Below are 16,201 nucleotides of genomic sequence, written 5' to 3'. Positions count from 1 at the left end.
CCTCTCGACTAGCGGAGCTATAAAAATGTAAAAGCCTCTCTATTGGCAAGGCTATGGAAATATAAAAACCTCTCGACTAGTGGGGCTTTGAGAGGTAATAGCCTCTCGACTGGCGGGACTATGATAATGTAAAAAGCCTCTCGACTGGCGGGGCCGTTGAAAGGTGATAGCCACTCGACTAGCGGGGCTATGAAAATATAAAAAGCCTCTCGACTGGTGGGGCTTTGAAAGGTAATATCCTCTCGACTGGCGGGGCTATGAGAATGTAAAAGCCTCTCAACTGGCAAGGCTTTGAAAGGTAATAGCCTCTCGACTGGCAGGGATATGACAATGTAAAAAGTCTCTCGACTGGCAGGGCTTTGAAAGGTAATAGCCACTCGAATGGTGGGGCTATGAAAATTTAAAAAGCCTCTCGACTGGCGGGACTTTGAAAGGTAATAGCCTCTCAATAAGTAGGGCTATGAGAATGTAAAAAACCTCTCGACTGAAGGGGCTTTGAAAGGTGATAGCCACTCAACTGGCGGGGTTTATGAAAATGTAAAAAGTCTCTCGACTGGTAGAGCTTTGAAAGGTAATAGCCTCTCGACTAGCGGGGTTATGAGAATGTAAAAAGCCTCTCGACTAGCGAGGCTTTAAAAGATAATAGCCACTCGATTGGCGGGCCTATGGAAATGTAAAAAGCTCTGAGAAAACCCAATTGAAAAGCAAAATGACCGTGTTTGAAGCCTGTATCTTGAAGAGAAAGGCCAATTGTTGGTATTCGGAGATAGGTGTCTTGCACATAAAGTGTGATGTATGTATGTGAAGGCATGGTTTGAAAGGAAAGATTATTTTTTTTTGTATTTTCGTTGTAAAATGTGTTGAAAGATGAAAAATACGGAAGATTACTTTGTGTTTTATTTGTAAGAAATGCTTAAAGGTAAAAATGCAGAACATTATTTGTGTTTTCTTTGTAAGAATGCATAAAGGTGAAAATGCAGAAAATTGTTTTGTATTTTCTTTGTAAGAAATGTTAAACAATGAAAAGATATAATTATTTCTTGAATACAGTTGGTACCAACAATTAGTAGTGTGTATAAGAATCCCCCTATCTCTTTTCCAGCTAATCGAGATCGACTTCAAGATAACTTTTATAGCTTCGAGTGGTACCTCAGATATACCTAAGTATCGACGAGATTTGTTCGTCTTGCTTCAAACAAAGATTTTAAACTGTTCATGTTCCCATGTTTCAAGTGACCTCTCCAAAAAGAATGTCTCGTTCTCGCATATATTTGAGTATTATTTTTCTCTTGAATTTGGAGATGTCTAGAGATATACACTCACACTCAGAAAGAAGTTCAATGAATGTAATTATGATATCATAGGCTTGGCCTTCATGTAAGTATCCATTAATGTGAGAAAACTTAGAGTAGGATCTCTTAGGACTTGTTATTGGCTTGTAATGTAGGCTTGGGGACGGGTAGGATGACGTCTGGGATAAAAGTGACTAATTCTTCAATGAGCATTGCACTGTATCCGTGCTTTTGACGGTCGATCTTTTTTATTGTGCTTCTTTGCCCCTTGTTTTGTATTTGTTTCGACTTCTTTTGAATCTCGTGTTGGAGTTTTTCCCCTTTTCGATATATTTTCCTTCCTTTTTTGGGGGGGAGGGGATGATGATTCCCCATCTGTATCAGAGTTATCTCTTTTTTCTTTGTGGGAGGTTTCGCTTCTTCTTTCTTTGAAGTTGTATTTTATTTTTATTTTTCTAGGGATATACGCCCTTTGCGTTTGGCAACTTTGATCTTGAATCTTCATTCGTAACTTGCACGTACTTAGTGTTGCGCTCAAGGAGGTGGGCCAAAGAGGGATGGTGCATGTAAGCACTCAAAAGTTATAGGCTCAAATGTGGTTATTCCAAAGAAAAGGTTTCAGGCTCAAAAGGGGAAATACTAGGGATTGATGTCATTTGGTAGGATGTGGAAGGCACGATCTAGTCAAGAAAGGGCTATAATCCTTTCCCAAACTAAGTGTAACTCAGAATTTTGCCTCAACAGACATTCAGGTCAAGTTCTGGATCAACAATGCAATATAATGAACTAGTCTAAAGCTCACCACACAATGCACTTGAAACGATAGGGTTGGCTTTGTTCTTGTCTTAGATGTATGCAAGAGAATTTTCGAGTGTTACTCAGGTTTGATTAAGAGGTACCAAAAGAATCTATGGTTTTCCATGAAGTCGATCCTCTCCATCATACCAATTTGTTCTTTCTCATGCACACTCCTAATTGTGTTGGTACCAACCAAGTCAAAATGTTATTTTATTTAAAAAAAGAATGGGATCGAACCCAAATGAGGGTTGCATACGTATCTTGTGAAAACAAGAATCAGGACTGCATAGTTCAGGCAGATTTATAAATGTGCATGTAGTGTGTATGAATGTACAAGAGTGGTGGTCATCATCAAAAATAATGTGAAAGACGATAAAAAAAAATTGTTTCTAGCATCAAAATTATTTCGATCAGACGATCGAGGGAATGGATATCAAGCATGAGGAGAGTTTTGAAACTACTTCAATGTGTTGACAAGATTGGGAAGGTCAGACATTGAAGAAATTCTAATTTTATTTCACCATAGTTGGCAGGGTTGTTATAAATGAAAGAATATTGAACCCTTGCTTTGAGGGTGGGGATCGATATGCATAAATTTAATGGTTTACAACATTTGAAAAAGGAAACTAGGTGTTTTTTAATCAAAATTGATTGAGGATTTGATGGTAGGTCGGCTAGGCACTAATATAAATGGGATTTGAATTTGAGAAGCTATTGATTGACGCTCTTGAAGAATTTTGGAGAGCGTTTTTGAACGGTTCCAGAAAATTTGCCCCAGTTTTGAATACCAAAGAAATCATTCTGAAATAGTGAAGAGATCGAACCCTCATACAGGGCTGCCTACGTATCTTGTCAGGACAAGAATCAGGTCAAAGCGTAGTTCAAAACTGTTTTTTGAGTTTGTATATGGCGTGATTTATTTCTAAATTAAGAATTTTCCTAAATGGTTGAGAGTAGGACCGAATAATTGCAGAAAGGCACACTAACCTACATGCACCAATTCTGAAACTAAAAAATCCGAAGAAGATTCAGAGGAGTGCAGTACACCCTTCGCGTGTTCAATGTGTGAATTGTGTACGACCAAAAACTCAATGGAATTGTGATTTATGATTAAATAAAGTAAAAAATAATGTGTAGCAGTTTTTCAATGTACAGATAAAGTGTATATGAACAAGAAATCAATCAAAAAATTGATAAGACAACAAAATTAATTTGTGCAAATAATGTAAAATTTATGAATAAACAGATAAAGAATCAAAGAATTTAATTGCATGCAAAAATGTAAAAATGCCTCCCTCGATTGAAAAATTTAGTCTATCATGGTTAGAACCTATTGTAATCCCCAGCAGAGTCGTCATTCTGTCATGCCCTATTTTCGCTAAGGTCAAACAAACATGACTTATTGAACTCTAAAGAATTAAAATTTTTTACAGAGTCGCCACCTAATTTTTAAAGGAAAATAAGGAAACCTATTTATTTGTCAATACGTATGATTAATGTTTTAGTCTGCGAAAATCTATTGAGACTCTAGGTAAGGGTTCAAATTATCCCAAAGGGAAGGGGTTAAGCACCCTTCAGGATCCACAAATGGGATACCCGGCTAGACTAAACTTATCAATGAGGGAGGAGGTATAAATATTTAAAATAATATAAAAGTGTATGTGTATTAAGTATAAAATAATTCTTTTGAAAAAGTACAAATGTAAAACTATGTAAAAATATATGTATATTAAATATACAAATAAAATCTATTGTTATAAAAACATGTAAAAGATATGTATAAAAATGTATAAATTACATGTGAAAAAGAAAGTATTTTGTGATGTATAAAAAGAAACATGTAAAAGATATATATAAAAATGTATAAATTACATGTGAAAAAGAAAGTATTTTGTGACATATGAAAGAAATGTATTTTGATGTGCCATGAAAAGGAAAAGTATTTACAAGTAATATTTTTATTTAATTAAAGTTACGGAGAAAAGTAAAGATTTATTTGAGCATAAAAGACTACATAATATGTGAATTACCTGATTAACATAATTCTTTTATCTAAATATTAAAAGCCTAAATTTTTTCTAAACGCGTATTATGTAGATAAAGAATACTCCCGCCCAACACCCCAAAAGGTAAAGTTTTCACTATATTTGATATGTAGAATTACAAGAAAATAATACAAATAAAAGATTCTTCTTTTGAATGTCATTTTTCGACAAACGATCTCGAAAAATCTGTACAAACACGTTAGTAATAAAGTAAAATAAACTAGAAACTATGTGTGCATATGTACATAAAAATAGAAATTTTTTATCAAAGTGTGGGCTCAGATTAGATTTTAGATATGCCATGGCTACGAAGTGGTTGCTCGATTAATCGGTCATCCTAAATCGTCTTGTCAAGATGTGCATCATAAAACCCTTTATGTTGTCGTGATATTTTTAAGATTTCTTCATCGATATTTAATTTTTTATTACGTATTTATATACGTAATATCCGTCTTTTATTTGCGGAGGCCTTAAAAATCGACGATAATTTTTTCATTGGCCAAGAATATTTATTTTGACATAAAATAGATAAATTTGAGAAAATAAAGTTCGTCTTTTCTAATGGGGTGGCCTCAAAAATCAGACGGAAAGATAATTTCATCGGCCAAGTATTTGAAAACTTGATTATTTAGTAAATTACAAAGTAAGGAAGGGACAAAACTCAGTGTAAATTTTTCGGGTGCAAGCCGACCCAAAATTAAAGTTAACAGTAACAAAATATGTAGCAGCACCACATCAGTGACAAGAACGACTAATATTAACAGAAACAAAATATAGCAACACCACATCAGTGACAACATTGACAAAACAAAGAGCAAAATCATAGCACAATAATGAAATAAACAGTGAGCAAAGCAACAATAATAAACCAATTATAATAACCGGAGATGAAGGAAAATTTCTAAACAGTGATGGTGTTCGTTTGAGCTTCGCTGGTCATCACCTCCGACAAATCTTGCGATGAAAAACAAGGAAATTTAGGATGAGCACACAATAAGAATTTTTCGGCCAGATCTGGCCCACCTTCGACAGCCTGTGTTGTTTTTCCAGAAGCTTATCGGTAATCACATCCGACAAGGCTGCGGCAGGGAGGAAAGGAAGAGGCGGCACAGGTTGGCAACTTGGAAAGTCCTTCGGTGGCTAAATCCGATGAGCACCGATGAGAAAGAAAAAGGGAGAAAGAGAGAGATCCGTGGGGAGAGGGACGTGGTGGTGTTGATGTACTACGGCATAGCTTTGCCGGAGAAGGAGCAACGATTATGGCCGGCAGAAAAAGAGAGAAAGTCGAGAGTTGTTTGAGAGAAAAAGGGAGATCTGATTGTTTTTGGTATGTTTGTGCGTGTGTTTCTATGTGTATAGTGTGTGTTAGTGTGTATATTGGATATTTACCCCCTCCATTTATTTATATTAAAAATTGGCACCCCTTATTACCCAATAGATAAAGGGGTGTCCCTACTTTTCTTAATAGTACACTCTTTAGTTCTTAGGGTATTGACTAGAGGATTTTCATCCTTTTGATCAATGGATAAAACTATTGTCCAAAGGGTAGTGTTATTGACTTGTCATTGTCAAATGTGACAAGACATTATGTGTAGTCATTGTCGATGCGACAAGACATCGAATTATTATACTGTGTAAATTAATTGATCCGACTTAGCATTTGTGGATTATAAAAAATATACAAAATACAAGTATTGATTTGTAATTATTAAAAAATGTAAAGAATGTTGAAAACATTAAAAAATGTAATTAATTCAAAAAAAAATTATAAAAATGTGATGTCATGTCGTGTACGTGTGAAGATGTTTGTAAAAATGTTAAAAGATAATAAATTGATAAAAAAATCCTAATATACAGAGGATTATCAATAAATTATAAAAGGTACAAATATGAAAATAAATTGATAAAATCCTAAAGTAAGGATGAATATCAATAATTTATTAACAATTGTAAAAAATATGTGAAAACTGTATATTGTGCTCTTTAACGGTCAGGAAGCCTGAAGACGTTAATGTTAAGCACGGAGAGCAAAAATTGGGTGTCAACACCTAGTTCAAAAGGATTTGATTTTTCTCTATCTTAGTTGACTAGAATAGTTTGTTCGAATTGATCGCAAACCCAAAATGGACTTATTAGGAGAATACATCAAGTGACTGTTGACCAACTCGAACCAACTACTTCACTTGAAGGTTCAAAGAAAGTTAAGGTGTTTCACAAAAAGGGCAAGTGCAGATACCCACATAATCGCCTTTTTTCCTAATCCCTAATGCTTTGGAAGAAATGGCAAAAAATGCAACAATTATATTTTTTTTTGTTTTCCATCTGGTGTTCGTTGCCCGCATTGGAGCCTCGACTAATCCGAATCGCGCGTTGCAGAGCCCATTAAACAACTAAAAAAGATAAATATTATAAATTCGAATATTTAGTCAAATAGTGTTACTTCAAATATTTAGATAGAACCTAGTTAATTTTTCAGCAGAGTCGTCATTTCTATTTTGCGGAGAATTGACTTAGTGTAATTTCAAATTCAAGCACTTCGAAAAAAAAATTCAAATTCAATTTTTAGAAGAGAGTTGTCACTTAATTCATTTGAAAAAGAAATTAAGAAAACCTCAAAATTTATTTAAAAGACTAAAATAGAAAAATCTTTTAAATTTTCAAAAATCAAATACGGGTTCATGTTAGTGTCTTTAAAGGGTGTTAAGGCACCAAAGACACCCGCTTACATGCGGTTATCCGAACTATTTAAAAACAAATTTTTAACTAACTTTGAAAATGAGTTTTGATTATTGACAGAAATCATTTTATTTCCAAAGGAAATTCTTTTGTTACCGATTTTAGAAAGGTAGTAAGAAATTTGATATGAGACAAAATGATTAAAAAAGAAATATTTGCAAAACAAAGCAACTCCGTAAGGAAAATTCAACTAAGTTAAAGAAAGGAGTTAAAGTTAACATAAATATTCAAATATGTATTACAAATAATAAAGGGAGAAAAGTTGAAGTTTCGGCCCCTTTTTAGCCTATTTCAAATTTGTTCAGCCTTTGGGCTTAATATATTTTTTGGACTTTTTAGCCCATTTTGCAGCTGTGTATACTAGCTGTACATCAGCATCTTTCCTTTGCATTTTTCTGCATATTTCTCGCGTGTGTATGGCTACGTATCAGTCACATATACACGTACATTAGTCTTCCACCTGTAACAACTCCCCGCTCCCATTTTCCTTCTGTACATCATATATATATTGAGGTAAACTTGATGTATATCTGTCGGTAGCAGTCTCGTCGGGCTTTGATCGAGGTTTGCCTCTAAGTAATGGGACATAGCCCCATAGAAGATGTAAAGGAAAAAGTCCATCGACTCAATCAAGGGATTTCATGCATAGAAAACAAGATAATGATTAGCACCGTACCAAACCAATAAAATTTAGACAAATTTTAAGGATTTTACATATAGTACATGAATGAAACATGCACATAACCTGTAGACATGATGTTCTAAATTGCAAACAAGGTTGTCCTTATATTTGATAAAGATTGTCAAGAGTAAGCCTAAGAACAAGTTGGCCAAATTAGCTTATCTTTGTCTTAGAGAGAAATTAAGTGAAAACATGCTAAGTCAACTTTCCAGTAGCATCCCAAGGCATAGCGGTTTGAGAAAATGAAATAATTAATGACCAAAGACACAAACAGAATAAAGGAAGAAATAAATTTCCAACATATAATTGGCTGTTAAATGAAACAAATACATTTACCAGAATTAAAGTCTTGAGACTACAAATTTCAGACAACAAAACAGACTTTTCAACAATGTTTTCATCTCCCGAAGAGTATTCAAGCGAATTAGGCCAAGATAAAGCTTGATGAACATATACAAGATAGATACCTTCAAGCTTCAATTAACACATGGTTTATCCTCACCTTCTCTTTGACAAACCATGATGGCCCATAAGTCAAGAGGTCCTAAAAGGTTCATAGGATTACCAACCTCATATAATAGATAAACTCATATGTTTCTATTGACATTACATGTCAAAAGAATTGGTGAATTATTGATTTTAAGATTTAGTCAAAAAAAAAATGGCTTACTAAAGAAAATAGATTTAAGAATTGAAGCCTCTCTTTGACAGTCGAAATAAGGCAGAAACAGTACTAACTAATACATATAATAAGCTGAAAATGCTTCTTAAATAGACGATAAAGAGAAAAATGAAAATGAGCAATCATGATACTAAAGAATGCAATGAATATAATTCACACCTATAGGTAAACCCAGACACAACTCAATTCAAATAGCGTGAACAAACTTTAAACGACGACTTTCAAGGAAGAAGAAGAAGAAAAATTAGGATTCTAAGCTTTTGTATTATCATTCAAACGACAAAAATGGAATTTAGCGAGAACAAGATAATATCATAGCCAACCCGACTTAAACAATTATCCTTCAAAATCAACGAACCATTTCATAAGATAATGAATCAAAGGATATAAAAATAAACCTATACCTACAACAATAAAACCACCCCACAATCGGACGTGGGTTTCACTACCTCTATGAATACACTATAATAAATTAAAAACACTAAATAATCACAATAGAATCACAAAAAAAACATGAATGAAAGGAAAGCGGGGTTTACCTCCTTCAAAGCAATAAATTGAAACAACGAGCTTCAAGATCTTTCACCATCACCGAAAAACTCGAACTAAATTTTCTAGTGAAAATTCGAAGCTGCCAAAGGTCTTACAAGGATTTGGCCTAGAAATATTTTGTCGAAAATCCTATAATTTGGGGTTTTTCATTCCCAATTAGTCTCCTCCCCGTTATCCTTTTTAGTAGTGGAATGATCGGATTATATCGGAATAATTAGAGGCGATATGAGATGAGAGATTTTTAGGGGCTCTTTTGGAATTTCCTCTCTTGAAGATAAGGGAGAGCTGGAAAAACATTCCCTTTTAGTATGAATTTTGGAGAATTTGAAATGAAAATTCACTCAAATGGAATTTGCTAAAAAAAATCACTTGAAAGTTTTGTAATGACCTGAATGTGGGTGATTTTTTCTTTTATGTGTTTTGATCATTTTATTCCTCCCCGTGGTTGTTCTATATGGTTTATGAGTTTTGAAAATGGTTGGCATGGTTATGAAGGCCTTCAGGAAGGTCTTGGGTGAGTTTAAGGTCATTTTGAGACTTTAAGAGCTAATAGTTGACTTTGATTAACATATTCAAGTACTGAATGAAAAACAAACTGTTCAGCAGATTCAAAATATCAAATTTAGGTTAGTAGTGGGGTTAGTTCAATTTCGTAGATTTTAGATCTCATTTCGACCCTTGATTTGAAAATAGTGTAAATAGGATTCTGAGGGTCAATTTGTGATAAGGGCCTTGTAGACACATAAAATTTATTGGATTAAATTCATACAAAATATGAATTAAACCATATTTGTTTGGGTTGAAATTATTATGGGCTTCACAAAGTTAATAAGTCCATTAAATTTAATATAAGGACCATCTTGAAGCCGAAACTCATGCCTTGTGTCAAGTGACTAATGTGCTATAGAAATATAACACTTTTGATGCTTAAAATGAGGAAAATGTGTAAGTTTCTAAGGCTATTTTGTTAGATATGATCTGTCTTGGGCATGTTTTGCAAGAAATCATGTTTTGTATGCTAAGTTCATGAGAAAGGTGAAAAAAGGTGTTTTAAGCTACTTTTTGGAGTAATTATGGATATTCGAGATGTTTTCCCACCTGTTCGAGATCAAATCATGTTCGAGAATCGAAGAAGAGCTGAAAAGATGACTCCTGGAACTTACTAAGTCAACATGTGGCTGCAAGTAGGACCTACGAACCATATGTAGGCAAAGCAAGTACCAGAAGTCCAAAATCCCAAGAGCTAAACTTGCAGGATTTTTTGCTCTCGGTACCTGCGATTTGTACCTGCGCCTGATGTCTGGACCGCAGATACTACCTGTGCCTAGTACCAGACTGCAGGTATGGACCATATGTGGCCTACGACCCAGTTTTCTACTATTTTGTTCGGACTTTATTTTTAGGATTTTCTCTTGTACTATAAATACCCCTTATGTACTTTTTAGTAGAAGTTACGCACTTTTGATACTCAGAAATATATTTTAATTCCAAGATCCGACTTTGATCTTGGAATTTTCTTGCATTGACTTTTGTTGATTAATCCAGTTATAGTTGTGGGTTTTTACACTTCTTATTATTATGATTACATCAATGCTTTCAATTATGATTGTTATCAATTGTTTCATAACTATGAGCGGCTAAAACCCATAGCTAGGATTGTGCAAAACCTGGTGGATTGACGAAGTAGGGGAAGTTTGATTTTTTATCTGAACCAATACTCATGGAACGCATTGCTTTATCTTCATTATAACAAATTTCTTAATTGGTGCACACATTAGGATCCCTCCTAGATATTTCTACTTACTCCAAAAAAGGAGTAGTGACTAGGAAAGATAAAGACAATGGTAATTTGGAGTTTAACTGTTGTTCCACACTTCTAGGTTGTATATTAGTAAGATGGTTAGGTTTCATTTAATAACTAGAGACTCAGAAGATAATAGTGAACTGGGATCAAGATAAGGGTTACTAGTCTAACACCCTGAGATTCAAAAAGTAAAGAGTGAAATCCTTCTACTCGTCCAAAAGATTGTAAAAGGTACATAACTTATTGATTCTGCATGCAAGGTATTGTGTTGGTTCACCAACACATGATAAGCCTACGGAGTTGATAATCCAGAGGGAACACAGTCCTAGTGTTCACTTATGATTGGTTACAACCAAGTTAATATAGTTCTTTGCTCGAGATTACTACAAACAAATCCCCCCATTTACTTTTCTGGTTTTGCCCATTGACTACAACTGTTGAGATCTAAAAAGCCAAGTGTTCCCTTAGGATTCATCCCCAATCTTTATTGGGTTACTATATCTTGACAGCGACTGTATCATCATCTAAAAATAGGTGTTTCTTAGACGTCATTAAGAAATTGGTACCGTTGTCGGGGAACACGGTGTTACTTTGTGATTTGAGTTGTTGCAGTTTTTGGGCTTTCTTTTTATTTTTGTTCTTAGTTACGAGTACATCGGTGTATGCCTAGTACTCGGAGTAGATGCAATACCTTACTCCCATTGAATCCGAATTCAGAGACAATTCTACAAACACCTGATAGGATGTTTGAGTAGAAAAGAGTTGATAATCCTAAAGGGGTTCATGAAGTTGTACCTTCCCTGCCTCCCGATGGAGTGCAGGATATTGTTGATCATCAGACTAGTGAGCTTATAGCTCAAGCTGAAGTCGAGAAGAAGGCAACATGAGAAGATTAAATGTTAGCTAGATAATGAATAAGATCTAAGATACGTTGAGCTGACAGAGACTGGAGTCATTATTCCTCCTGTTTTACCCCCAGACATTTCATTTGGCATTACGAGTGCAATAATCCAACTTCTAAATTTAAAGGGTGTGTTTGCAGGTCTGCCTACAAATGAAGTAAATTTGTACCTTACAAATTTTCTGTGGATCTACACCTCGTATACTATTCCAGAGGTGGATTAGGAAGCACTTATACTGAGGTTTTTCCCCTTCTCACTTACAGGATAAACATATTTATGGTTAGGGGAATTGCCAAAAACTCTATCACTACTTAGAACGAGTTGTACAGGTAATTCTTGAATAGGTTCTTTCCACCATCAAGGATGTTGCAGTGAGATCTATAATTTTAGGCAGCTACAGTCAGAGTCTATGTGCAAGGCTTGGGTCTGGTTTAAGAAGAAGCTGAGCATGGTGCCAAATCATCAGTTTTTAGGGACGAGCTTATCAGAGATATTTTATATATCCTTGACCATCAGCTCTAAAGCCATGGCAGATACAAAATCTGAAAGAGCTTTTATGAGACTATGCTGGGAGATAGCTTCAGAGTTGTAGGATCAAATTTTTCTCACTAACCAAGGGTGGCAAACTTGAGAGGTTGAGAGAGGATCTGGCACATATGCTATTGGTTCCTCTTGCGACCAGAGAGTAGTTGATGATTCAGTAGCAAAAAAAATTATATTACTAAGGATTGATTTAGGGGTACTAGCAAAGAAGCTTACAACGGTAAATTCTGAAAAAGTGAATGCAGTAGCAGCACAGGGGTCATCTTCCAAAGTGTAAAAGTCAAAATTAGAGGAGAAACTAAAGTATCTAGATCATCAAATGGTAAGTTTTTGAGCCCAAGGCCAAGGAAACCAAGGTCGAAACTATTATGATAGATACAGAAACTGTAGTAGAGAGAGATAGCGACTGGAGAAAATGAGATGCAGAATCCAGAACAGAGAAGATGTTGGCTAAGCTGGTGAAAGGTCAGGAAAATTAGGAGGTTACCCTTAAGGAGACTAAGGTTGATATTTCAAGGTTGACCCAGAAGGTTGAGTCATATGCCACTGCTATCAAGCAATTGGAGCACCAGTTTGGGCAGATGTCAGCAACTCTGAACCAGGGGTAGCCAGGCAACCTTTCAAGAAACACAGTGCAAAATCCAAAAAATGACAGTCATATGCTTGTTATTCCCACGAGGAGTGGTATCACTACTATGGATCTCACACCACCTTCTGTAGAAGATATTGATGATGAGACACCTATTTGTTAAGTCTAAAAAGGTAACAGGTGATAGAGGTAATGTTGCTGAAGGTAAAAGTAAGGGTCCGATCACTGAGCCAGAAATAGGTCAATTTTGAGACCACCCCCAACTTATCCTTAGAGATTGAGGCAGAAGAAAGAGAAACGTAAGTTTAAGAGATTCATTAAGATGATGAATGAATTGAACTTGAATATACCTCTACTCAAGGCATTGAGCAGATGCCCGATTATGCTAGTCTCATAAAACAACTGGTTACAAGGAAGAAAGGAGCGACTATTAAGATGTTGATGGTGTGCACCACTGTAATGCAATTACGACTAGGTCTTTGGTGCAGAAAAGGGGTGATCTCAGAGCATTCACTATACTATACTCACTATACTATACACTATTGGGTCATCCCGATTTGCTCGAGCCTTGTATGACTTGGGGGCCAGCATTAATTTAATGTCGCTGGCCATATTCAAGCAGTTGGGTTTAAACCTGCCGAAACCAACTTTGATGCGACCATTGATAGCTGACCGTACAGTGAAGAGAATTGTGGGAAGCTTTTTTGATGTGATCCTGAGGGTGGATAACTTCATATTTCTAGCTAATTTCATCATCTTGTACTGTGATATTGACACCAAGATATCCATTATCCTGGGAAGACTGCTTATGGCCATAAGTAGAGCTATGGTTGATACGAAAAAAAGGTGAGCTAAAATTCTAAGTCAACAAAGGAGGTGACATTTAACATCCGAAATCAATGAAGCAGCCAACCGAGATAAGATTAGTATTGGTGACTGATTGTATTGATGACCCTAGAGGATACTCCTATAGGTATCTTGATGAATTCTGAGTAGTCAAGATACCCGCATCATGCCGCGATGTTAAATCAAGCGTTGCATGGGAGGAAATTCATGGTTTTGTTGGGGAAGTCTGAGTAACCAACATAGCTATGTTGTGTTGCGATGTTAAATCAAGAGTTGAGTGGGAGGCAACACACTATTTTAGTATTCACATTTTTATTGTTTTTGTCTTTTTGTGGGTTTTTATCTTTTGAACCTTACTCGGAACATGGTAAAAATTGTTATATTCATTGATTTTGAGGTAAGGAGAGTGTGTGATCAGCTCATCATGGTTACAAGTCCCACATGGTAAGTTGAGTAAAGAGTTGAAATTTTGAGGATGAAAAATGGTAAGTTACAGACTTGGGGATCAAATTTACTTTTGGGACCTAAAATTTAAGTTTCGGGATCATAAGTATATGGAAAAATGTTGAAATTTCAAGTTCGGGTTGCAAAAAAGCAGGCCAAAATTTTTAGCCCGACACCTGTGCCCACTGCTTGGCCGCAGGTGTGGAGCCACTACAACAAAATTGATATATAGCTACGAAATTATTAGCTACGAGATGAAATTCGTCACTAATTGTTCACCTTTTATGATGAAAATTAAATTTCGTATCTAAATACATGAAGCACATACTTTTAGTGACGAAACGTAAAATTTCGTAGCAAAGTTTTGTCTCTAAAGTTTCCCATCAAAATATATTTTAGCGTCATTTGATTGGGTATCATTAGTGATGAATTTTAAGTTTTTAGTGACACCCTTTTTTTTCACCAATAATGGATTCAATTCGTGACAAACTATTTTTTGTCTTAATTAGTTATAATTTTAGACACACAAAAAAAATCATAAAAAATAAGTTATCGCAATAGCGACAAATTAGAGTTCGTAGTTAAATATTGTAAGTTTTAGCTACAAAATTTGATATTTAATTGTGACCTCAATTTTTGTCACTAATAGTATAAACAATTAGTGACGCTCATTTTATTGTCTCTAATAATGGGTCCAATTCGTGACAAATTATTTTTTGTCTTGAATTAGTTATAATTTTAGACACAAAAAAAAATTCATCATAAAAAATAAGTTGTCGTAATAGTGGCAAATTAGAGTTCATAGTTAAATATTGTAAGTTTTAGCTACAAAATTTAATATTTAATTGCGACCTCAATTTTTGTCATTAATACTATAAACAGTTAGTGACACTCATTTTATTGTCTCTAATTAATCTATGATTCGGTGACAACATAATTTTGTCACAAAATATGTCATCGTTAAGTTCTGATGATTTAGAATTTGTAGCTGAATAATTTAGTATTTCATAGCTAAATATAAATTGATCTTTGGCTATTTTTGTTTATGATTATAGAAAATTAATTGTATATTGATATAGCTATAGAAAAGAAGACTTGATCTAATTGTGTGAAGGTTGAAGTGAACTTATTGAATTAATTTTTCGAAAGGTATAAAGTCATTGTGTTAATCTTGTACATGTGAAAAATATTTTAAGTAGACCGAAGTTGAATATGATCAACTAGTTAATTAAAGTTTGAAGCTATCATATTGTATGTTTTAGCCACAAATTTTTATATTTAATTGTGAAAATAATTTTTGTAACTAATAACTCAAACAATTAGCAATGATGATATTATCGTCATTGTTTAACCTATAATTAATCACAATAAAATTTATCGCAAAAAAATAATTACGACTTAGATTTGGTAGTTGAATGGTGTAATTATTTGATACGAAGAAATTCATAGGTATAATTATAAGATCAATACTCTAAAAATATTTACTCAAATAAATAAAAATTAGAAAACAATAAATATATATTCAGAAAAAGTGAAATAGACTGTGTCACATAACTAATATGAAAAGATAAAATTGTTAAACATCATTATAATTGTCTGAATTTAAAAAAAAAATTACAAACAAAACCTCCAAAACTGTTAAAGAGATGCAACAAGCTTTTTAACTATATGTTGACATATGCATTATCTAACAAAAGATATTTATAAAAAAGTGATTATTAAGCTTCATTATAATGACCCACAATATTATTCAAAACTAGCCACAATATTGATCGATGATTTATTCGAATATAATAACTCAACCATCTCCAAATACTAAAACAAAAAGGCAGTCAAAAGTTATAATAATGAAGGAGTACCCATGTTAATAATACAAAATATGTAAAATTATATTCGATATTTAAATTTCCTCGTAATGCAAAATTCTAAGTTACTACTTCCTCCATTTATTTTTATTTACCTAGTTTTCTTTTTTAGAGTCAAAAGATACAAATTTGATCAATATTTTAAAATGCATTTCTTAATCAAATTGAAAAAAAAATTATAATTTATAATACTTTTCATATAATTTTTAAATATCTAAATTTTAATTATAAAAATTAAATTAATCTAATCAAATTGATAGAGATGTATTGTAATTGTTATTGGTATTGAGTGATTGAATTCAATAAGTCTTTTCACTTGTCCATTATTAAGCACAATAATTAAGAGATAATTAAGTAAAGAATGCAAATAGGTGGATATTTTTTATAATTACGAGATATAATTAGATATGATAAATATGAT

This window comes from Capsicum annuum, chromosome 11, assembly GCF_002878395.1.
Source record: "Capsicum annuum cultivar UCD-10X-F1 chromosome 11, UCD10Xv1.1, whole genome shotgun sequence".
NCBI classification, from domain to species: domain Eukaryota; kingdom Viridiplantae; phylum Streptophyta; class Magnoliopsida; order Solanales; family Solanaceae; genus Capsicum; species Capsicum annuum.
Note: the sequence above shows the minus strand (reverse complement) of the source record.